Source organism: Schistocerca americana, unplaced genomic scaffold (assembly GCF_021461395.2).
Source record: "Schistocerca americana isolate TAMUIC-IGC-003095 unplaced genomic scaffold, iqSchAmer2.1 HiC_scaffold_19, whole genome shotgun sequence".
In the NCBI taxonomy this organism is placed as follows: domain Eukaryota; kingdom Metazoa; phylum Arthropoda; class Insecta; order Orthoptera; family Acrididae; genus Schistocerca; species Schistocerca americana.
Window position 1 is genome coordinate 455,674 of NW_025725895.1, and position 25,871 is coordinate 481,544.

Sequence of the window (25,871 nt, forward strand, 5' to 3'; positions counted from 1 at the left end):
GGTTACCCAGGCCTGCCAACCCAAAGTTTGGTACAGATTTATTGATGACATCTTCATGATCTGGACTCACAGTGAAGAAGAACTCCAGAATTTCCTCTCCAACCTCAACTCCTTTGGTTCCATCAGATTCACCTGGTCATACTCCAAATCCCATGCCACTTTCCTTGATGTTGACCTCCACCTGTCCAATGGCCAGCTTCACACGTCCGTCCACATCAAACCCACCAACAAGCAACAGTACCTCCATTACGACAGCTGCCACCCATTCCACATCAAACGGTCCCTTCCCTACAGCCTAGGTCTTCGTGGCAAACGAATCTGCTCCAGTCCGGAATCACTGAAGCATTACACCAACAACCTGACAACAGCTTTCGCATCCCGCAACTACCCTCCCGACCTGGTACAGAAGCAAATAACCAGAGCCACTTCCTCATCCTCTCAAACCCAGAACCTCCCACAGAAGAACCACAAAAGTGCCCCACTTGTGACAGGATACTTTCCGGGACTGGATCAGATTCTGAATGTGGCTCTCCAGCAGGGATATGACTTCCTCAAATCCTGCCCAGAAATGAGATCCATCCTTCATGAAATCCTCCCCACTCCACCAAGAGTGTCTTTCTGCCGTCCACCTAACCTTCGTAACCTCTTAGTTCATCCCTATGAAATCCCCAAACCACCTTCCGTACCCTCTGGCTCCTACCCTTGTAACCGCCCCCGGTGTAAAACCTGTCCCATGCACCCTCCCACCACCACCTACTCCAGTCCTGTAACCTGGAAGGTGTATACGATCAAAGGCAGAGCCACGTGTGAAAGCACCCACGTGATCTACCAACTGACCTGCCTACACTGTGACGCTTTCTATGTGGGAATGACCAGCAACAAACTGTCCATTCGCATGAATGGACACAGGCAGACAGTGTTTGTTGGTAATGAGGATCACCCTGTAGCTAAACATGCCTTGGTGCACGGCCAGCACATCTTGGCACAGTGTTACACCGTCCGGGTTATTTGGATACTTCCCACTAACACCAACCTATCCGAACTCCGGAGATGGGAACTTGCTCTTCAATATATCCTCTCTTCCCGTTATCCACCAGGCCTCAATCTCCGCTAATTTCAAGTTGCCGCCACTCATACCTCACCTGTTATTCAACAACATCTTTGCCTCTGCACTTCTGCCTCGACTGACATCTCTGCCCAAACTCTTTGCCTTTACAAATGTCTGCTTGTGTCTGTGTATATGTGGGTGGATATGTGTGTGTGTGCGAGTGTATACCCGTCCTTTTTTCCCCCTAAGGTAAGTCTTTCCGCTCCCGGGATTGGAATGACTCCTTATCCTCTCCCTTAAAACCCACATCCTTTCGTCTTTCCCTCTCCTTCCCTCTTTCCTGATGAGGCAACAATTTGTTGCGAAAGCTTGAATTTTGTGTGTATGTTTGTGTGTCTGTCGACCTGCCAGCACTTTCATTTGGTAAGTCACATCATCTTTGTTTTTATATATATATATTAGACACACACACACACGTACTTTTTGATAGTAAAATTTGTTACGTTTCAGAAACGGCATCTCAGAAGAATTGGGCGATTATTGTTGCTAAATGTTGTAATCCTTTTAAAGTAGAACAACATAAGAAAGCCTGTGTACAATCACTAAGAACTGTAAGAGACTGGATGTGCTCTCTAGACTTAGGAATCATTAGTGGCATGAAAATATGTGATGTATGTAGGAAAAAGATTAGTGACAAACACAAAACAGAAGAAGTAGTTTTACCTTGGAGTAGCGAAAATGTAAACGATTCTTTTATTGATCCTCAATCTTCCGTAGACTATTTCAACAAGTCTTTGGAACTCATTGGTGAGTCACCACTAAAGAAGAAAAATTTTTCTGTGCCTACCTATACAAAGAAAACACTTGATAAAATAAAGTCTAGCTTAGAAAAGAACTTACCACCAGAATCGAGCCCTGAAGAAGTTATTACCGAACATTCCGAAGATGAATCAGAGATTACTCAACAGTTAAAAGAAAAGTTTGCTCAAACAACAAAAAGAAGTGAAAACATGATGATTTTGTCTATCTTACCTATGGGTTGGAGCTGTCAGAAAATAGAAGAAGAATTTGGAGTGACAAACTACATGGCTGGTGCAGTAAAACTGTTAGGATTTGACAAAATTCCTTTTTCTTTTACTAATCCTAAACCTGGAAGAACTCTAAATGAGTATATTGTTGATTGTGTAAAAGACTTCTACAATTCTGACTATGTTAGTAGAATGGTGCCAGGGAAAAAAGATTGTGTGACTATAAGAAATAAAGATGGAAAGATCCAGGTTCAAAAGAGGCTAGTGTTGGCAAATTTGCTAGAAATATACCAATTACTTAAGGAAAAGATCCCTGCAAACAAAATTGGGTTTTCCAAGTTTTGCAAATTAAGACCAAGGAACTGTATCGTGGCTGGAAGAAGTGGCACACATACTGTTTGTGTGTGTACCTTACACCAAAACATTAAACTAATGATGAATGGTGCTAAGATGCAAAATTTTGTTTTGGATGGAGATGTAACTGCTTTGAAATTTTATCATTCCTGCCTAGCCAAGATGATGTGCAATCCACCATCGTAACAATGTTTTATGGATATTTGTAAAGAATGTCCTGGTGTCTCTAGACTTAAAGATCTATTGAATGCAAAGTTCACTGACAATATGATTGAAGTTAACTACAAAAAGTGGGTAACTGTAGATAGGTATTTGATGGAAACTGTAGTAAAAAGTACTGATGACTTTATGGATGAGTTTCTGGACACTCTAATGAAGGTAAAAACTCATTCATTTATAGCTAGTCAGCAGAAAGAATACTACAGCGATATCAAGGACAATTTAACTGAAGGCCATATAGTAGTCAACTGTGATTTTGCAGAAAACTACTCTTTTGTAGTACAAGATTAAATACAATCATTCCACTGGACTACCACCCAAGCTTCACTGCATTCTTTCATCATATATTATAAATGGGAGGGAAAACTAAAACATCTGCAGCATGTCTTCATATCAGATTGCCTGAATCATAATCCAGTCGCTTTCTACGTATTCCAGAAAAAACTGCTAGAAATCATGAAGCAAACCTTGTCTTTTGCACTTAAAAAGATTACTTAATTTTCTGACGGCAGTGCTGCACAATATAAAAATAAGAAAAACTTCTTTAATTTGTGTTTGCACAAAACTGACTTTGAAGTTGAGGCAGAGTGGGAGTTCTTTGCAACATCCCACGGCAAGAGTGCATGCGATGGCCTCGGTGGAACTGTTAAGCGGCTAGCTGCTAAAGCCAGCTTACAAAGACCGTATGACCAACAAATATTAACACCCAAATCACTTTATGTCTTTGCCATGGAAAACATAAAAAAAATTGACTTTGAATATTGCTTAACAGAGGAATATGAATTGACCAAAGAATACTTACTTCCTCGGTTTAGTGACTGTGGAAACACAAAAGTTTCAATCACTTTTGACTCGTATAAACCCTGCACAGAGTGTCAAATTACCGTCAAGCCCTATCATTTTAGCCTGGATGAGTCTCTTTAATATGTGACAACACTGAACCAAATAACACCGTCATATATGGAAAATATTGCTGCTGGTTTTGTGACAGTAGCTTACGATGACTCTTGGTGGCTAGGATCCATTGAAGAAAAATACAGGGCATGTACTGAATAAATTTTTTTCACCCAAAGGGTCCAGCCCTGTCTTTTTACTATCCACAACCAAGAGATATAATACACTCCTGGAAATGGAAAAAAGAACACATTGACACCGGTATGTCAGACCCACCATACTTGCTCCGGACACTGCGAGAGGGCTGTACAAGCAATGATCACACGCACGGCACAGCGGACACACCAGGAACCGTGGTATTGGCCGTCGAATGGCGCTAGCTGCGCAGCATTTGTGCACCGCCGCCGTCAGTGTCAGCCAGTTTGCCGTGGCATACGGAGCTCCATCGCAGTCTTTAACACTGCTAGCATGCCGCGACAGCGTGGACGTGAACCGTATGTGCAGTTGACGGACTTTGAGCGAGGGCGTATAGTGGGCATGCAGGAGGCCGGGTGGATGTACCGCCGAATTGCTCAACACGTGGGGCGTGAGGTCTCCACAGTACATCGATGTTGTCGCCAGTGGTCGGCGGAAGGTGCACGTGCCCGTCGACCTGGGACCGGACCGCAGCGACGCACGGATGCACGCCAAGACCGTAGGATCCTACGCAGTGCCGTAGGGGACCGCACCGCCACTTCCCAGCAAATTAGGGACAATGTTGCTCCTGGGGTATCGGCGAGGACCATTCGCAACCGTCTCCATGAAGCTGGGCTACGGTCCCGCACACCGTTAGGCCGTCTTCCGCTCACGCCCCAACATCGTGCAGCCCGCCTCCAGTGGTGTCGCGACAGGCGTGAATGGAGGGATGAATGGAGACGTGTCGTCTTCAGCGATGAGAGTCGCTTCTGCCTTGGTGCCAATGATGGTCGTATGCGTGTTTGGCGCCGTGCAGGTGAGCGCCACAATCAGGACTGCATACGACCGAGGCACACTGGGCCAACACCCGGCATCATGGTGTGGAGAGCGATCTCCTACAATGGCCGTACACCACTGGTGATCGTCGAGGGGACACTGAATAGTGCACGGTACATCCAAACCGTCATCGAACCCATCGTTCTACCATTCCTAGACCGGCAAGGGAACTTGCTGTTCCAACAGGACAATGCACGTCCGCATGTATCCCGTGCCACCCAACGTGCTCTAGAAGGTGTAAGTCAACTACCCTGGCCAGCAAGATCTCCGGATCTGTCCCCCATTGAGCATGTTTGGGACTGGATGAAGCGTCGTCTCACGCGGTCTGCACGTCCAGCACGAACGCTGGTCCAACTGAGGCGCCAGGTGGAAATGGCATGGCAAGCCGTTCCACAGGTCTACATCCAGCATCTCTACGATCGTCTCCATGGGAGAATAGCAGCCTGCATTGCTGCGAAAGGTGGATATACACTGTACTAGTGCCGACATTGTGCATGCTCTGTTGCCTGTGTCTATGTGCCTGTGGTTCTGTCAGTGTGATCATGTGATGTATCTGACCCCAGGAATGTGTCAATAAAGTTTCCCCTTCCTGGAACAATGAATTCACGGTGTTCTTATTTCAATTTCCAGGAGTGTAGATGTCCTAGGAAATACTCTTTTACAAACAGCAAATCCAACAACAGCTACGGGAACAACCTACACTTTAAGTGCTAAAGAAATGAAGTTGTCTTCTCTTGCTTAGGAAAAATATCTTAAAAGATCATAAAAGAAGCACGTTTAAATTGTGTTACACCTACCCTCACTAAACACTAAGTTGTATAAATACCATGTGTATTAACTTTGTAAATACCAATTAGTATTACAAATACAGTTCTATCCATGCAAATATAAAGAAGCTAATCTTTTTCCCCAACTGAAATTACTTATATGCCAATTTCTAATATAAGGAACTTGTTGTAAATGATTACAAATAACACTGGAAAACCAAGAAAAAGATAATCTCTGCCATTTACAACTACGGATGAAGGTGAGTGGCTTTATTCAAAATTTTAACTTGTAGCATGTATATTACCAATTAAAATGTGTTCACTTTCTTCTGATGCATAGTTAAAAGAATCATGAACATTAAATTAAAACAACACCATATCATTTAATGAATTAACAAACAAAAAGAGGGTAATGTTGCATAAAAAGGCTAACATAATAATTTAAGTTTGTTAGAATTACATAGGCCTACCTTAGTATTCATAGCCTAGAAATAGTCTGCTTTTCAACTCACTAGTGTGTATTGCGGTAGTAAAATATTATTTTATACAAGAACCCATTGAGATCCAATCTTGAAATTTTGCATGCAAGTAGTCAGTTAGACTGGACAACACATGTAATTTTTATAAAAAAAATCCGAGGGTACATATTTTGGAAATTTTAAGAAATGTTTTTTTGGAATAGTTTAAAATTTTCAGATTTAGGTAGCATAGTCATGTTACATATAAAGTTGAAGGTAATTTTTAGAGGAAAACAATGGTGCAAGTTTGACTTCTATAGGTTGTATAGTTTTTGAGCTACAGGATTTTAAAACAATCATCGATTGATCAAAAACAAAAGTTTTTATTTTATTTTTAAACCCTTGAAACTCATAAACCAAAGGTCAGTTCAAGCAGCATACGGATTAGGTTGTCACAATTTCCTTCTCTTTTGTTAATGAACTGTATAGCTTGGCTCATTCCACATCCCTGAAGACTACTTTCGTGATGGGATCTATACAGCCTGATGAAGAAATAATTATACCCTGCTGGATTTACATTTGTCAATTGTCCTGTAAGGATATGAGAAATTAGTGACCCCTTATTATTATACCTTCTTTTCCAAGAACGTTCCTAAAGAGCTTAAATCACAGATGATATCGCTGGACCTTGAACTTCACATAGAAAATATAGTAACCTGGTAGTCACTTAACAAAGAGTTTTAAACTATTCTGACATTTCTCTCTCTCTCTCTCTCTCTCTCTCTCTCTCTCTCTCTCTCTCTCTCTCACACACACACACTAAGCTTTATTCACATTAGCTACTTCTGCATCACACAGTGGCAGCACAAAACTTGGAAAATAGCATTTGTGTGGGTCTAAACTGCATTCAACCCAATCAGTGACATTACCCATATAGGAATTTCATCTTAACTCTCCTGCGACAGTCTTAACAGGTTCTACAGATACATTTTTGGTTCAGGGGGTATACAGGAATTTATATACTGCTGCACTTGATACAATGTTTTATAGTCTACAAATGCTACAGAAGAATGTTGAAATTTAGGAGGAGTAGGAGTGAGAACATTCCCCGGAGAATCGGCAGTGAAAGGAATATATGGAAAACTGTGACAAGAAAACAGATATCCTACTGTCCACCCTATCTGTTCAAGACCATTGGGGAATAACTTCTGTGCTACCAGAGGGAGTTGTAGGGGGTGAAGTCTGAAGAGGAAGACAGAGACTGGAATACATCAAGCAAATAATTTAGGATGTAGTTACAAGTGCAGCTCTGAGATGAAGAATGAAGAGGTTGGCACAGGAGAGAAATTTGTGGCAGGTCAGGACACACACACAACACACACACACTTCCCACACTAAGCTTGCACCTTACGAGCTTGATTGTACTGTCACAGATTTTTTGGAAATTTCTTGAGTTTCTTGAATACGTTTGTCCTCACATGGTGAGGAAACAATAGTTTCAGTGGAAACTTCAAAATTTTTAGGTGTCCATATTGATGAGGATTTAAACTGAAAAAAAAACTGCAACTCCTACAAGAACTTAGACCACCCACATTTGCACTTTGAATCTTTGCAAATCTTGGGGAGAGAGAAATCAGTAATCTGACATATTATACATCTATCCATTCAATAATGTTCTGAGATAACTCATCTTTGAGAAAGAAACTGTTCATTGCTTAAAAAATGTGCTGTAAGAATGTGTGGTGCTCACCCATGATCATCTTATAGACATCTGTTTAAGGAGTTAGGCATTTTAACTACTGCCTCTCAGTCTATTTATTCCCTCATGAAGTTTGTTGTTAGTAATCTATGGCAGTTCAAAAGAAACAACGAGACACACAAATACGATACCAGAAGCCAAAATGACATTCATTGCTGCACATTAAAGTTTTGGCCTTAGCACGGAAAGAGGTGCAGAATGGTCTCAACAAAATGTTTGGTCATTTATACTGTGATATAAAATTCTCAAGGCACAGATAAGTTAATTTTGCAAAAAGTGGGAAAGTTTCTTTACATAATATGATTGGGTAATGACAATGTAAAATGACTTGTTCCACATCATAGACATCAGTTGTACAAATGACCCGTGGAACACGGAACCAACTATATCAGTCTCCACTGTGCTGAAGTTGCCTGAGACATCTAGACTGAAGCTAACAGACTTGCAGTGTCACCTGGACCTTTGCACTTGTATAGGAGGCTTGGTTGTAATCCTGTCTACTAGTCTAGCACTAACACATATACAATATACAATATACAATATTAATTAAATAAATAATCAGTGACAAATAAATAAAGCCTATGGCACACAACTGCAGCACTGTGTCGCTGATAAAACAAAAGCACAATTACGTTACTCTTATGTTTGATTAAGAAAGAGAGAGCTCTGGTTGAAGTGGTGCGAGAAGCACGTATTTTTTTTTATTGTCTGGCACACCGCCATATTTCATGTTATAGAAGAATACTGCGAGTTGCAACCACACTAGGCACTCGATTCTGTAAAGAATTTATATTTATAAAAGTAAGTAGGATTATGAACTGTAGGCTTATTCATTGAATATATCTGATTTATCTAACTGTGTAACTTTTTTATGTTTAGTAGACAATCACCTCTGTACGACGTATTGGCATGGCTGGCAAATTATTGTAATATTGAGATTTAGATTATGAGTCCGCACCTACCGCAGCAGTCTTTGGAAACGATTTAATTACGAAGTCCGATTATTCAGTTTTATTTCACGGTCAACTACGAGTAACATTGCCTTTACGTAAAAGCCATTGTCAAGCGTCTGATACTGAATAATTAAACGTCCACGTTCCAGATAAGCCAATACAATTGCAATCACAATCACCATCATACAGATAGAATAATCAATATCTAAATAACAATATATTTTTATTTATTAATTTATTTTATTTATTTTATAGGCTCTCAGCGTTCGCCAGTTTTTGGCCTCAACAAAGACGACTACCTTGACCCACGCGCCCTATTCGCCGGATTTAGCACCCTCGGACTTCTTCCTATTCCCGAGGATGAAAAGAGACTTGAGAGGGAAGCGTTTTGCGGATGTGGAAGACGTAAAACGCAATGTCATCAAAGTGCTAGCATGTACAAAGAGGACGAATTTAAAAGGTGCTTTGACTACTGGAATGAACGTTTGGACAAGTGTATTAATGCTAATGGAGAGTACTTCGAAGGAGATTAAGGTTGTATTTGAAAACAATAAAGTATATGCTTTCTAGAAAGAAATTCAGGGTATTTTTGGGACTCCCCTCGTAAGACAACGTGTGTCTGGCGCAGTTGTTAGAGTGGTTAGTGCTGCTACAATGGCAGGTTGTCAAGATTTAAGTAAGTTTGAACGTTGTGTTACATTCGGTGCATGAGCGATGGGACACTGCATCTCCGAGGTAGCGATGGTTCGAGGATTTTCCCATATGACCATTTCACGAGTGTCCTATAAATATCAGGAATCTGGTAAAACATCAAATCTCCGACATTGCTCTGGCCAGAAAAAGATCGTGCAAGAATGGGACCAACAACAACTGAAGAGAATCGTTCAGTGTCCTTCTGCAAATTGCTGCAGATCTCAGTGCTGGGCCATCAAGAAGTACCAGCATGCAAGCTATTCAATGGAACATCATCAGTCTGGGCTTTCCATGCTGAAGACCCAGTCGTGTACCCTCGATAACTGCACGACACAAAACTTTATGCCTCGCCTGGGCCCATCAACACCAACACTGGACTGTTGATGACTGGAAACATGATGTCTGGTCGGACAAGTCTCTTTTCAAATTGTCTCCATTCCCATACACGTCCATCCGCTCGATACAACATCACGATTCCTTGGACCCTGCATGCCAGCAGAGGACTGCAGTTGTAGTGATACCCTGATACGTCTAGATACGACTCTGACAGGTGACATGTATGTAAGCATCCTGTCTGATCACCTGTATCCATTCATGTCTATTGTGCATTCCGACAGACTCGGGCGGTTCCAGCAGGACACTGCAACACCCTACACGTCCAGAATTGCTACAGAGTGGCTCCAGGAACACTCTTCTGAGTTTAAACACTTCCACTGGCCACCAAACTCCCCAGCCATGAACGTTACTGAGCGTATCTGGGATGGCTTGTGAAGTGCTGTTCAGAAGAGATCTTACGGATTTGTGGACAGCCCTGCAGGATTCATGGTGTCAATTCCCTCCAGCACTACTTCAGACATTAGCCAGTCCATGCCACGTCGTGTTGCCGAACTTCTGCTTGATTGCGGAGGCCCCACACAATATTAGGTAGGTGTACCAGTTTCTTTAGCTCTTCAGCGCATTGCTACTGCAAACTGCAGCTCCTAAAACTCCCAACTCCACTTGTACAACTGTCAAATCAGCACCTAGTTTCATGATAAGCTGGTCTTTTTCAAATACTGTGTAGCAAAAGTGACGATCATTGCATTTTCAGAAATTATTAAATTTTGTTGTTTCTCGTGTTGGTTGCATTGCAATATCCCACATGAAAATGACGCTTACTCTCATCACACTTAATTACAATTCCTGACGATACTTTAGTAGTAGTAGCCGAATTGATGTTGTTTTATTCATTTGTGGACTACTTTTACAAGGCTATTGGGCATATCAGGTTATTACAATTTGAGAAAAACAAAAGTAGTTCTAGAGGAATGTTCGATACTAGCTGATCGACTTTAACCTGTGACGTACTGGCTGCTGTGGCGTCACATTTTGGGGCGTATTTAAAATTGAATTCCTGTGTAATCTCGTTGGTTTATTCAGAAAATAATTTGTTAATCTTTGCGTGGGATTTGAAATTGCTTTTCAAGTATTGGTAGCATTGCGAGATATGGGGCAAGTGTGGGGCCAAGTTCTGCTGCTGATTTTGAAGATGTGGAAAGTAGCAGGAATGGGGTGCAACGTATTCATCTACTTCGTTCCGCTATAGTGAGATTGATGACAGTCATTGGTGCCTCATTTCACCAAACAGCTTCGCCAGACAGTACAATTTAATTGCTTGCTATTGTAAGTGTGGGCTGGGTTAGCACTTGAATGGGTGACCATCTGGTCTACCGAATGCTGTTGGCAAATGGGATGGACTCACCCCTTGTGAGGCAAACTAAGGAGCTACTCTATTGAGAAGTAGCGGCTCCGGTCTCGGAAACTGACATACGGCCGGGAGAGCCGTGTGCTGACTATATGCCCCTCCATATCTGCATCCAGTGATGATGCCTATGAGCTGAGGATGACATGGTGGCTGGTCAGTACCTTTGGGCCTTCATGGCGTGTCAGGGAGGAGTTTAGTTTAGTTATTGTAAATGTAGTGTTTGTGACATTTTCGAAGGTTTCGGAGAAACACATGAGCTATTCCTTTATATGGGACTGTCCAAAAGATGGTGTGTGGTGGTCTGTTTGTTAGAAAGGTATGATTTGAGGTAAATGGAAATGCCGTGTGGCTAGGGCCTCCCTCCGGGTAGACCGTTCGCCTGGTGCAAGTCTTTCGAGTTGACGCCACTTCGGCGACTTGCGTGTCGATGGGGATGAAATGATGATGAAAGACACACAACACCCAGTCATCACGAGGCAGAGAAAATCCCGGGCCCCGCCGGCAATCGAACCCGGGACCCCCATGCGCGGGAAGCGAGAACGCTACCGCAAGACCGCTACCAAGATTTGAGGTATGAAGGCTTCCTACGAAAAGTATTTTATTACTTTCTTATATTTTTGTTTCAGATCTCCTATTTGGTTTGCTGCTCATGGGGCAGAAGCAGACTATAAAACTGTTACAGACTGGCGTTCGTTTTGCCTGGAAGTTTATTTGCATTTTGTTATGAGAAGGAACAGAATTGGTCGGCCGGTGGTTTTATAGAAATTGACGAACTGCAATTTCCGAGAGAGAAGTTACCTCCTGAGTCAATAGTCCAGCGTAATGTCACAATATGGACTGGTTTAGCTGGAGGTCTAGGTTAGCAAAGAAAGTGACGATTTGCATGTGAGTTGGCAAAGCATAATATAGTCGAAAAGGTACCTGTGGTGACACACTGATCTGTAGCGTAACCTGAGGTCTAAGTTAGGTTGGAACGCAACAATTAGATTTGTTGGTTTTGCCAACTAAAAACCAGACAGCGGAAAAGATTTCTTTGGTGATACATCTGATCTATACCTTAGCCAGAGGTCTAGGTCAGGTTGGAATTCGCGAAGCCAATGAATCTGACAGTGGAAAAAATTTCGGTGGGGACCCACTGATCTGTAACGTAGACCGAGGTCTAGGTTAGGTTGGAATGCAACAGTTTGGTTCTGAGTTTAGGAAGCCACCGAATCTGAGAGAAAAAAAAAATCTGTGGTGACACACTGATCTGTAGCGTAACTCGAGGTCTAGATCAGGTTGGAATGCAACAGTTTCGTTGTGAGGTGGCGAACCCAACGAATCGTTCAATGGACAAAGAGTTTGTGGTGACGCACTGATCTGCATTGGAGCCTGAGGTGTAGTTTAGGTTGGAATGCAGCAGTTTAATTGTGAATTGGCGAAGCCAACGAATGAGACGTCATCACAGAAAGCTTTTCTGCTGTCAGTTTAGTTCAACAGTTTTCTCGTTAAAGCCAAGACAACTATATGTGGTAGGAGTAGTGTGTTAGGTGTAATGCGAAAATTTCGTTGAGGTGTCGAAGGAAACGAATGCCGTTTGGTTATCTGCATCGTATGTCGTGATATATTATGCTCTTCGCAATATCCGACTTGTATTTAAGACTTTGTCAAATATTTTAACTATGAGGTTCATTAAGAATTATTTAATAGAAAACTGCAGCTAATATTATTTACGAATGACTACTATTGTCACTGGCTGATAACAGAGTAACGATTTAACTTTATCACTTCGTTCGTTGTGATGCTTGTTTGGCTTATTTCTGAATATGATTCGATTCACGAGTAATTATTTATTATAAATATTTCGCGGTTTCTGAGTATAATATGAGCGACGGTTATTCGGGAAGCAAATATTATTTCCGAGAGTCATGGGAGTGATTATCAACAGTAGCAGGCTTTGGAAAAGCAGCCTGTAAGTGTATTTCTAGTTTACTTTTTTTGAATGATAGTTATAGCTCTTTCGTTTAGTAGCATGTTGTTTTCTGTTACATGGGCTGTATTTTCAGGAAATTAATGTGTATTTTTCATTTTGATAGTTTCTGGCGTTTTTAACAGATAGCGGCAGTTACAGTTCTTGGTTATGATTCGATTTAGTGACTAACAGTTCACCTACAGTATTTGTAAATTCATAATGAAATGATCTCACTTCTTTCCACTTCAAATTTTATGATCTGACGTCCGTTATAGCGATACAGTGTGTTTTTACGATGGGACCTACTCGATTCCTTTTTCGCTCTAAAAATTATTTCTTTCACTAGAATATTCGCAGTCCCAAGTGTTTATTTGCGACGTTGTAACTTTTTTTTTTAACTCGCTGTTTTTATCGCGTTGAAGAAATCCACATTTATGTGACGTCACAATGAACATAATATTTACGATGTTTGTTCCATGTTTTTTACGTCACTCGCCAAAGCCAATTACTCGTATGGAGGACTCCTCTCTATCCAACTGCTGTAACTACGAAACTTTAAACAGCTGCGTCTAAGCTACAAATTTTGCTAAGCTGAAAAGCAGTTCAATAAAAGAACCTTCGCCTACATTACAACCCTATATTTCATCGCAGCCTCCACTACAAAGTAGTAATTAATGTCGAATGCGTGTTGCTGAATATTCGAGGAAACCACGACGAACTTCTGTCGATCAGTTTCAGTTCCAGCGCTCCGAACAGTTTCCTCGATCCTCGTCTCTCATTGGTTAGGCCGGTATTACACTATCAAATTTCTTTGATGGTGTAATAGGGAACTTTGACAAATGTTGTCCAATATTTGATCAAATCTAGGGCCTCGCCGTAGATTTGATCAAAGAAATCGCTTGTCTTCTGTTCACTGCTATGCGATATGTTAACACGCGGAGCGCTAGCATCACTGCAGCGTTCTGTCATCTTTAGTGTTTGTGAACATGGCAGCAAAGTACAGTTGGTGTGTGGCGTCTACCACAAAATTAATAGAAATTTATGAAGCGGATGAGGCGCTTTACAATGTGAGGCACCCTGATTATAAAAATAGATTAATAAGATTGGAGATTTACAAAAGTATTGTGGAGATTATTAGCCGTGACATACAGCCTGGATGTACGGCTGAGGACATGAAGATTAATGGTCTCCGCACAAGTTAGTCGTACGAGAAAGCAAAAGTACGTATTGACATATTCATTTATTTTTATTTATGCAACTAAAGTTTACATGCCATACAAATGATTAGCATTCATTTGTTCACTGCAGCGACTTGAAGCATACAATAATGTTTACGTAACCTATAAGTAGTTTACATTATTTTTATTACTAATATTGCAGATGCATAAAAGCAAAAGTGGAGCCAATGCACAGGCGGCGTATACTCCACAAGGGTACTGGTTCCACATGCGGAAATTTCTGGACCAGGCAACAGAGGCGGACGAGAGTGTTTGCAACATAGAAAGCACAGAAAGTGAACGTGCCACACCAACGTTCGAAGAAATGTTTGAGATATGTACATTTGTTTAGATTTTACATAACTAAATGTGATTATCTTGCCAGGGCACTTTTCCAGCGCCATTGTAAAATGTCTTAAAGTATTCTCTAACTGGTCTCCTGTGTACTGGACGTCCAGAAGCAGCTTGGCAAGGTATTGGTTCCATTCGCTATAGGTCCTCAGTGCTTTGCACTTATCTTGAGACACAGTCTCCTACTACGGCAGACACTGTTTCCTGACGAGTGTACAAGTGTTTTCTTCTCTCAGTTAACAAGTTGTGCAATGTGCAGGCAGCCAGTGTAATTGTGGTAACTTTTTCCGGAGGCAGATTAATGGTAGTAAGAAAAATCCTGAAACGATTTGCAAGCATACCAAAGCTGCTCTCCACTAATCTTCTTCCTCGTGACAGTCTGTAATTGAAAACCTTTTCTTCTTTTGTGATTCCTTTTAAGGGGTATGGCTCCATAATGTTATAACTCAAGAGGAAATGTGTCATCTGCCAGTACTACCATTGGAGTTGTAATGTTTGTGTTCCCAAGCTTCCTGCCTTCAGGAATGTTGAGAATAGATTGGTCAGTTTGCTTTTTGAAAACACTCCAGCATCACCGACACGCCCATTAGTTCCTACATCAACATACAAAAATTTGTAGGAAGCATCTACCGTGCCAAATAAAATGATACTGTTGAAGGATTTGTAACTGCAAAAGTGAGATCCACTAGCTTGTGGACATTTAATATGAATGTGCTTTCCGTCCATTGCTCCTATAGTGTTATAACAGTTCCACTTCTTCTTGAAATCCTATTTGCTCCCACTCTCCTCTGCTTGTGGGTACCTGTAAATACATAAGATATATGTATGTGCAAGGAAGTACGTAACTAATAGCTTTTATCTCTTATTTTTTAGCATGAGATGCAAGAGCCTGTCGCATGTAGCGAGGCACAGCCCCAGCCCCTGCGTCAAGAGCGGCCTCCCACTTAAAGGAGGGAAGTCACACCAGACGTGGCAACAGATGTGATGGTGGAGGCCAGCAGGACACTTAAGTCTATGGCTGATGCTGCCAGAACCATGCCTGTCCAAGAAGACCGCTACAGTACCCTTGGCGCCCACATCACAGCAGATCTGCATGGAATGGAAAAAGTGGGTGGCAAGGAATTCACCACTGCCACAATGCACTGTCTGGAGCGGAATTTAATGGACAGGTGGGATTTGCTGCATGTGACAACCCAAGCACAACCGTCTGCCTCTGGGTATATCCAGGTTGCCTTGCAGCAGGCTGGAATAGAGGAAGAAGACTCGATTTTATATGTATATAATTTTTGTATCTCTCTAATCTTCATAATCTATTTTTATAATCAGGGTGCCTCACATTGTAAAGCGCCTCATCCGCCTCATACATCTCTATTAATTTTGTGGTTTCACACATCAATTGAAATTTGCTATGTGAATAAAATAAAATAACAATTTATCTTAATGGACAGAAACTGTATTGAACATTTATTTACCTTTAGACAATCGTCCTTTGGTGCTTTATAAATGGCTTCACATGTTTCAGGTATTATTTTACTTAATGTGCACTGTGGAATCCGAGTGCTGTACTGTAAGCTAGAGTAACTAGCAAGGAATCGAAGTGTTACAGTGAGCCTGTCTTCTGCAGATATAGCAGTTCTTAGGTGAGTATTGTGTTTTGAGACATGAGGAATCACTTCACTGAGCACATACTGAAAAGTATGCTCATCCATTCGCAAGTAATTGATGTACGACTTGACGTCTTCCACTATTAGCTCACGTAACAAGTTTTGTTGAATGCTTTTTTGGTCTCATCGTGAAACCCATGGCTTCACCCAGGTACGTTTCCTTTTTTTCCCCCGCTTCTGTATCACATGTGCACACACGGCAATTGTGGTACAAGCAGCTGCTGCGGTAAATAACAATTTGTTTTTGTCAGACGTCTTGAACTTTGACGTAGCGCTAGACGGGGTATTACATTGTCATCAAAGATCTTTGTCAAATATATTTGACGGAATATTGGATCACATCTTTGATCAAATCTTTGACGAAGAAATTTGAGAGTGTAATACCGGCCTTATCTTAACCTACTTCCCATTGGCTACAAGAAACTGTCACATCGCCAATATATGTACTTGAAAAGAAGGAAGTGGTTGACACTAATCCTGATATGAACTGAAAAACTCGCATGTTAGATGTTGTTTCTGCCTGGCAGCTTTTGTGCTTTTAGAGGGCCCTCATACGCATCAGTTAGTTGAGCGATCGATTCGATTGTCCACTCCGTTTCGCCAACGTCACCTGGGCGTTCGTTTCGCCGTACAAATTATGCCTTGTGCAGCACTGTCGTGCCAACCGTCCGACAAAAGCTCGTCGTCAGTCACTCCAAAACACTAGTACAATGAGATTCTCTCGAAAACGTACACGTTATTGATGGTAAATGTCACATAATGCGTGAGCGGCGCGTTTGAATATTTTAGGAGGCTTATGACACAGAACAAAGATAAAGGTATCCCATATTATTCGTCCCAGTAGAGGGCGAAGATAACATACGTGACAATTCTGGTTCGAGTCCTGGTGATAGTAAGACTTTTTAAATTCACCTTCACGTCTCTGAGACCTTCTGGGTATTGTTATAATCAATAAATTTACAAAATAAACATGAAACACAGAAAATGCGAGTGGATATTGAAAACACATTGATTATCTGGTAAAAACAAACTACCACTCGTCGTCAGAAGAAAATATATATAAAAGACACGCACACGTAAGAAAGAATCAAAAGGTTACTTAGTCTCATTGTCAGCCGCCTATAACGTATAAAAGAAAATTTACAAGCTAGTTATTTTAAGAGACATCCCTTCCAAACAAGAACACCTTCAAAGAAACAATATACATGCAGACAAAATATATTCTGGTACTGGTATAGACATACTCTTGCCGGTGTTTTTTTCCGTTGTTTCAGTTACTTTCAACAGCAAAGGAAGAAGTTTACATTTCAGGCAGTGAATTGTAATTTTTCGCACAAGTTAGAAGGTACTTCACATGACTGGCACAGTTATTTATCTAAGAGGGAGCTTCTTAAATGCTTTTCGTTCCACATACCGCTCCATGAACCATTGACCTTGCCATTGGTGGGGTGACTTGCGTGCCTCAGCGATGCAGATAGCCGTACCATAGGTGCAACCATATCGGAGTGGTATCTGTTGAGAGGCCAGACAAGCGTGTGGTTCCTGAAGAGGGGCAGCAGCCTTTTCAGCAGTTGCAGGAACAACAGTCTGGATGATTGACTGATCTGGCCTTGTAACATGAATCAAAACAGCCTCGCTCTGCTGGTACCGCAAACGACTGAAAGTGAGGGGAAACTACAGCCATAATTTTTCCCGAGGACATGCAGCTCTATTGTATGGTTAAATGATGATGGCATCTTCTCGGGTAAAATATTCCGGAGGTAAAATATTCCTCTATTCAAATCTCTAGGCTGGTCTACTCACGACGATGCTGTCATCAGGAAAACCAAAACTGGCGTTCTATGTAACAGAGTGAGGAATGTTAGTTCCCTTAATCAGGCAGGGAGGTTCGAAAATTGAAAAGGAAAATGGATAGGTTGAAGTTAGATATAGGGGGAATTAGTGAAGATCGGTAACAGGAGGAACAGGATTTCTGCTCTGGCGAACTCAGGGTTATATATGTAAGACTGAATAGGGGTAATGCAGGAATAGGTTCAATAGTGAATAAGAAAATAGGAATAGGGTTAGGCTACTGTGAACAGCTTAGTGAACACATCATTGTAGCCAAGATTGACTGTGGTGGGTATCGGTTTTGTGTCTTACAAGTTTATATGCCAACAAGCTCCACAGATGATGCAGAATTTGAAGAAATGTATAATCAGATGAAAGAAATTATTCAGGTAGTTAAGGGAGACGAAAATTTAATTTTGATGCAGGACTAGAATTCAGTAGTAGGAAAAGGAAGATAAGGAAAAATAGTAAGTGAATGTGGACTGGCAGGAAGGAATGAAAAAGGAAACCACCTGGTAGAGCATAATTTAATGATCACTAATAGATGGTTTAAAAATTGTGAAAGAAGACTGTATAGTTGTGTCTCCAGGTCTCTTCCATGTACACAATCAATCTGAAACCTTTACATAAGATAGAGATTTTGGAATCAGATTTTAATTTGTAAAACATTTTCGAGTGGAAGATGTGGAATCTGGCCATAATTTATTGAATTGTAGATTGAACTAAAGAAATTGCAAAAGAGTAGGCAGTTGGAAACATTAGGGAATGATTGACGTGGACAGGGGAAAGGAATACAGTGGAAAATGAATGAGTAGCTTTGAGAGATGAAACAGTGGAGGCAGCTGAGGATAAGACAGATAAAACGACAAGGCCTAGTAGAAATCCTTGGGTGACACAGGAGATACTGAAATTAATCGATGAAAGGAGAAAATATAAAAATGCAGTAAATGAAGCAGGCGAGAGGGAATACAATCGTCTAAAAAATGAGACTGACAGGAAGAGCAAAATGACTAAGCAAGAACAGCTAGAGGACAAACGTAAGGAACCAGAGGAAAGATAGCTAATGCCTACAGGAAAACTAAAGAGGCCAATGGAGAAAGAGAAGCACCTGTATGATATCAAGAGCTCAGATGGCAACCGGTCACAAGCAAAGAAGGGAAAGTTGAAATGTGGAAGGAGTATATAAAGGGTCTATACAAGAGAGGTGAACTTACAACCAATGTAATAGAAATGGAAGACGACACAGAGAAAGATGAGAGAGGAGACATGATACTGTGAGAAGAATTTTATAGAAAGACGTCTACCCCTGAAGCCTTGTTTTCATTTACAACATTCTACCAGGACTGCTGATAGCCTTGGGAGAGCCAGCCATGACAAAAGTCTTCCATCTGGTGTGCAAGATGTATGAGACAGGCGAAATACCCTCAGACTTCCAGAAGAATATAATAATTCCAATTCCAAAGAAAGCAGTTGCTGATAGGTGCGAATACTACTGAAATATTGCTTTAATACATCACAACTGCAAAATAATAACACGAATTCCTTACAGAAAAATGGAAAAACTAATAGAAGCCAACCTCGGGGAAGAACAATTTGGATTCCGGCAAAATGTGGGAACACTTGATTCCGGCAAAATGTGGGAACACTTGAGTACTCTACAACTTACCTTAGAAGATGAGTTACGGAAAAGCAAATCTGCGTTTATAGCGTGTGTAGATTTAGAGAAAGCTTTTGACAATGTTAACTGGAATACTCTCCTTCAAATTCTGAAGAAGTGGAAGTTGTAACTAGCTTTTCACTCCCTGTATCTTACTGCTACAAGAGGACAGGCTACAACATTGAGAAGGGAGTGAGACAATGTTATTCAGTTTGTGCGTTGAGCAAACAGGAAAGGAAAGGAAAGAAAAAATTGGAGGAGAAATTAAAGTTCAGGGAGAAGAAATAAGAACTTTGAGGTTTGCCAATGACACTGCTGTCTCTGACAGAATTACAAAGGACTTAGAAGCGCAGTTGAATGAAATGGACAGTACCTTGAAAGGAGGATATAAGATGAACATCAACGAAAGCAAAACAAGCATAATGGAATGTAGTGGAATTAAATCAGATGATGCAGAGTGAATTGGATTGGGAAATGAGACACTTAGAGTAAAGGCGAGTTTTGTTATTTGGGCAACAGAATAACTGATGATGGCCGAAGCAGAGAGGATATAAAATGTAAACTGGCAATGGCAAGAAAAGCGTTCATTAAGAAGAGAAATTTGTTAAGATCGAATATAGATTTAAGTTTAGACAAGAAGAGAATAGAAGCTTTTGAAACATGGTGCTACAGAAGAATGATGTAGATTAGATGTGCAGATCAGGTAACTAACGAGTAGTACTGAATAGAATTGAGGAGAAAAGAAATTTGTGGCACAACCTGACAAAAAGATGGGATTGGTTGAGAGGATACACTCTGAGACGTCAAGGGATCACCAATTTAGTAATGGAGGCGAGTGTGTGGTTAAAAATCGTATAGGGAGACTAACAGTTGAATACTCAAGCAGATTCAGGAAGATGTAAGGTTAAAAATCGTAGAGGGAGACCAAGAAATGAATACTTAAACTCCAAGAAACTACTGCAACTTACAACCTCCTGAATTTGCTTAAGAGGCTTGCCAACTGCCTGACAGAACAGCATTTAGTCTCGTGCACAGTGTCAAAAGTCGAACTTCTAACATACATGGTATGGCGCGAGGAGGGCGTTACTTCAAGGATGGAGTTTATGTAGAAATATAAAGACTGCAGATGGTTGTGGAACATATTGTGCGAGGCTTATAGCAATACAAATGCAAGAAATGAAGGACTTTTTTCATTTTTTTAACTAATTTACATGTTTGTATTTCTCTTTCATGGTTTTATTTCCAATACTTATCTGAAATGAAATCTAAAAACCGAAATGTTCAATGGAAGTTAATTCAGAAAATACTCTTAGTTTCGACGTTGCAAGTGCTGAAAAGGCCCAGCAAATATTGAAGCCCTCTGCTACGAGGAGCAAAGTGTGGAATTTTTTTTCGTTATAGAAGTTGTTAAATGCTTCATTTATTATGTATCTGTTGTTGTATTTATTAGATCACCATCATGTGTAGTATTTCTTTCAGGAATTCGAATTCAATTTCTTAATTTTACAAGTTGTCTTCAAAATTACATGCATAAATAAATTGATAACGTTTACATGAATTTCTTTTATTTTATTTATTTGCTTTACCACATTTCCTCAGTGAACTATAAACCACGGTGGAAGTTTCAGGCATCATTGTAGGTAATAACTGTGGGAATACAACACTATTGAATTTGAGGTCATCTTAACCCCTGTATGTTGCTGTTACCTACATTACGATTTTTGGCCACTGAAAGCCTCTCGCATGCCTGTATTCTTTTTCGTTAAGAATGGTTTGACGGAGTTCAGCAGCTCCGAAATGCATGATTCATTCATTCTTAGATATTTACTAAAACCATCGGTTCCCAGCTGCTTAAGTAACAGAATATGCGTGAATTTCTTTCCTTGCATTAGGCAGTTCTTTGCCCACAGCTTTCTCTCGGCTTTTTTTTTTTTTTTTTTTTTTGGCCTTGTTACCTCTAAAATTACAAAGGCAAATCCCAAAACCAAGCGGGATCTCGTAGGATATAAAACTCAGTGAACAGCGCAGCGCTGTTGTGATTTGTTTGAGTGCAATCGATTGGGACCTGTGTAGACTGCGTCGATCGCTCCGGACGTGTGTACAACGTCACGAAATTGGTCAATCGGTCGACCGGCAAAATTTGCGCCCATCTAGGATCCCTTAACAATATGCCTCATGTGACAACGTACGCCACTTCATTTGACTTCCTCCTGCAGCAGAAACCATCCACAGAAAACTTCACAAGGTCTGCTTCAGTAATTTAACAGTGTGTTACACGTATTATCCCCCCCCCATGAACCATGGACCTTGCCGTTGGTGGGGAGGCTTGCGTGCCTCAGCGATACAGATAGCCGTACCGTAGGTGCAACCACAACGGAGGGCTATCTGTTGAGAGGCCAGACAAACGTGTGGTTCCTGAAGAGGGGCAGCAGCCTTTTCAGTAGTTGCAAGGGCAACAGTCTGGATGATTGACTGATCTGGCCTTGTAACAATAACCAAAACGGCCTTGCTGTGCTGGTACTGCGAACGGCTGAAAGCAAGGGGAAACTACAGCCGTAATTTTTCCCAAGGGCATGCAGCTTTACTGTATGATTACATGATGATGGCGTCCTCTTGGGTAAAATATTCCGGAGGTAAAATAGTCCCCCATTCGGATCTCCGGGCGGGGACTACTCAAGAGGATGTCGTTATCAGGAAAACGAAAACTGGCGTTCTACGGATCGGAGCGTGGAATGTCAGATCCCTTAATCGGGCAGGTAGGTTAGAAAATTTAAAAAGGGAAATGGATAGGTTAAAGTTAGATATAGTGGGAATTAGTGAAGTTCGGTGGCAGGAGGAACAAGACTTCTGGTCAGGTGACTACAGGGTTATAAACACAAAATCAAATAGGGGTAATGCAGGAGTAGGTTTAATAATGAATAGGAAAATAGGCATGTGGGTAAGCTACTACAAACAGCATAGTGAACGCATTATTGTGGCCAAGATAGATACGAAGCCCACGCCTACTACAGTAGTACAAGTTTATATGCCAACTAGCTCTGCAGATGACGAAGAAATTGAAGAAATGTATGATGAAATAAAAGAAATTATTCAGATTGTGAAGGGAGACGAAAATTTAATAGTCATGGGTGACTGGAATTCGAGTGTAGGAAATGGGAGAGAAGGAAACATAGTAGGTGAATATGGATTGGGGGACAGAAATGAAAGAGGAAGCCGCCTGGTCGAATTTTGCACAGAGCACAACATAATCATAACTAACACTTGGTTTAAGAATCATGAAAGAAGGTTGTATACATGGAAGAACCCTGGAGATACTAAAAGGTATCAGATAGATTATATAATGGTAAGACAGAGATTTAGGAACCAGGTTTTAAATTGTAAGACATTTCCAGGGGCAGATGTGGACTCTGACCACAATCTATTGGTTATGACCTGTAGATTAAAACTGAAGAAACTGCAAAAAGGTGGGAATTTAAGGAGATGGGACCTGGATAAACTAAAAGAACCAGAGGTTGTACAGAGATTCAGGGAGAGCATAAGGGAGCAATTGACAGGGATGGGGGAAATAAATACAGTAGAAGAAGAATGGGTAGCTTTGAGGGATGAAGTAGTGAAGGCAGCAGAGGATCAAGTAGGTAAAAAGACGAGGGCTAGTAGAAATCCTTGGGTAACAGAAGAAATATTGAATTTAATTGATGAAAGGAGAAAATATAAAAATGCAGTAAGTGAAACAGGTAAAAAGGAATACAAACGTCTCAAAAATGAGATCGACAGGAAGTGCAAAATGGCTAAGCAGGGATGGCTAGAGGATAAATGTAAGGATGTAGAGGCCTATTTCACTAGGGGTAAGATAGATACCGCCTATAGGAAAATTAAAGAGACCTTTGGAGATAAGAGAACGACTTGTATGAATATCAAGAGCTCAGATGGAAACCCAGTTCTAAGCAAAGAAGGGAAAGCAGAAAGGTGGAAGGAGTATATAGAGGGTCTATACAAGGGCGATGTACTTGAGGACAATATTATGGAAATGGAAGATGATGTAGATGAAGATGAAATGGGAGATATGATACTGCGTGAAGAGTTTGACAGAGCACTGAAAGACCTGAGTCGAAACAAGGCCCCCGGAGTAGACAATATTCCATTGGAACTACTGACGGCCGTGGGAGAGCCAGTCCTGACAAAACTCTACCATCTGGTGAGCAAGATGTATGAAACAGGCAAAATACCCTCAGACTTCAAGAAGAATATAATAATTCCAATCCCAAAGAAAGCAGGTGTTGACAGATGTGAAAATTACCGAACTATCAGTTTAATAAGTCACAGCTGCAAAATACTAACACGATTTCTTTACATACGAATGGAAAAACTAGTAGAAGCCAACCTCGGGGAAGATCAGTTTGGATTCCGTAGAAACACTGGAACACGTGAGGCAATACTGACCTTACGACTTATCTTAGAAGAAAGATTAAGGAAAGGCAAACCTACGTTTCTAGCATTTGTAGACTTAGAGAAAGCTTTTGACAATGTTGACTGGAATACTCTCTTTAAAATTCTAAAGGTGGCAGGGGTAAAATACAGGGTGCGAAAGGCTATTTACAATTTGTACAGAAACCAGATGGCAGTTATAAGAGTCGAGGGACATGAAAGGGAAGCAGTGGTTGGGAAGGGAGTAAGACAGGGTTGTAGCCTCTCCCCGATGTTGTTCAATCTGTATATTGAGCAAGCAGTAAAGGAAACAAAAGAAAAATTCGGAGTAGGTATTAAAATTCATGGAGAAGAAATAAAAACTTTGAGGTTCGCCGATGACATTGTAATTCTGTCAGAGACAGCAAAGGACTTGGAAGAGCAGTTGAATGGAATGGACAGTGTCTTGAAAGGAGGATATAAGATGAACATCAACAAAAGCAAAACAAGGATAATGGAATGTAGTCTAATTAAGTCGGGTGATGCTGAGGGAATTAGATTAGGAAATGAGGCACTTAAAGTAGTAAAGGAGTTTTGCTATTTGGGGAGCAAAATAACTGATGATGGTCGAAGTAGAGAGGATATAAAATGTAGGCTGGCAATGGCAAGGAAAGCGTTTCTGAAGAAGAGAAATTTGTTAACATCCAGTATTGATTTAAGTGTCAGGAAGTCATTTCTGAAAGTATTCGTATGGAGTGTAGCCATGTATGGAAGTGAAACATGGACGATAAATAGTTTGGACAAGAAGAGAATAGAAGCTTTCGAAATGTGGTGCTACAGAAGAATGCTGAAGATTAGATGGGTAGATCACATAACTAATGAGGAAGTATTGAATAGGATTGGGGAGAAGAGAAGTTTGTGGCACAACTTGACCAGAAGAAGGGATCGGTTGGTAGGACATGTTCTGAGGCATCAAGGGATCACCAATTTAGTATTGGAGGACAGCGTGGAGGGTAAAAATCGTAGAGGGAGACCAAGAGATGAATACACTAAGCAGATTCAGAAGGATGTAGGTTGCAGTAGGTACTGGGAGATGAAAAAGCTTGCACAGGATAGAGTAGCATGGAGAGCTGCATCAAACCAGTCTCAGGACTGAAGACCACAACAACAACAACAACACGTATTATTTTCCGACTGTATCAAGGATATGGCAGGCCAGTTGTATTAAGATATGGTTATCGAAACTAAGAGACCCATGGATATCACGCCAAAAATTCCTTCTCGTGACATGGCTTTCTACATAAATAAGGAACAAATACACTCTGTGCCACTCTTATATGCAAAATAGGAGTTTAAATTTTATATCATTTTATTTATTTGTTCGTGTTCTGTTGATCCAATGTACAAGAGAATTACATGGACAAGGAACATGAAGACAATACTTTCAGATCCCAAAAGATACAAATTGTGATTTGTACAGGAAGAAAATACGCTAATAATTACAAGCTTAGGCATTTCCAAAAGTGAACAGAGGTATAAAACAATCACATAATAAATTTCAATTATTATACATTACAAGTTAAAAGGTGGAGAGAATTTAAGTACATCATCAACCTGAGAAAAAATTTCAATGCTAACATAGGTTGTGATTACCAATTGGTAACAGCAAATGTTGCAAGTACAATGTGTCATATCTAAATTATGATGAAGATATGTTTACATTAAAGATTTCGTTAAAAGAGTAAAAAAGTTTTCCACAAGATAATCTTTAATTTACTTTTAAACTGTGTCATTACATTGCTAAGATTTTTTTATGTTTGAGCAGTTTACATCTTTTGTAGTTGACTCAAGTTTTTTCTGTCGACATGC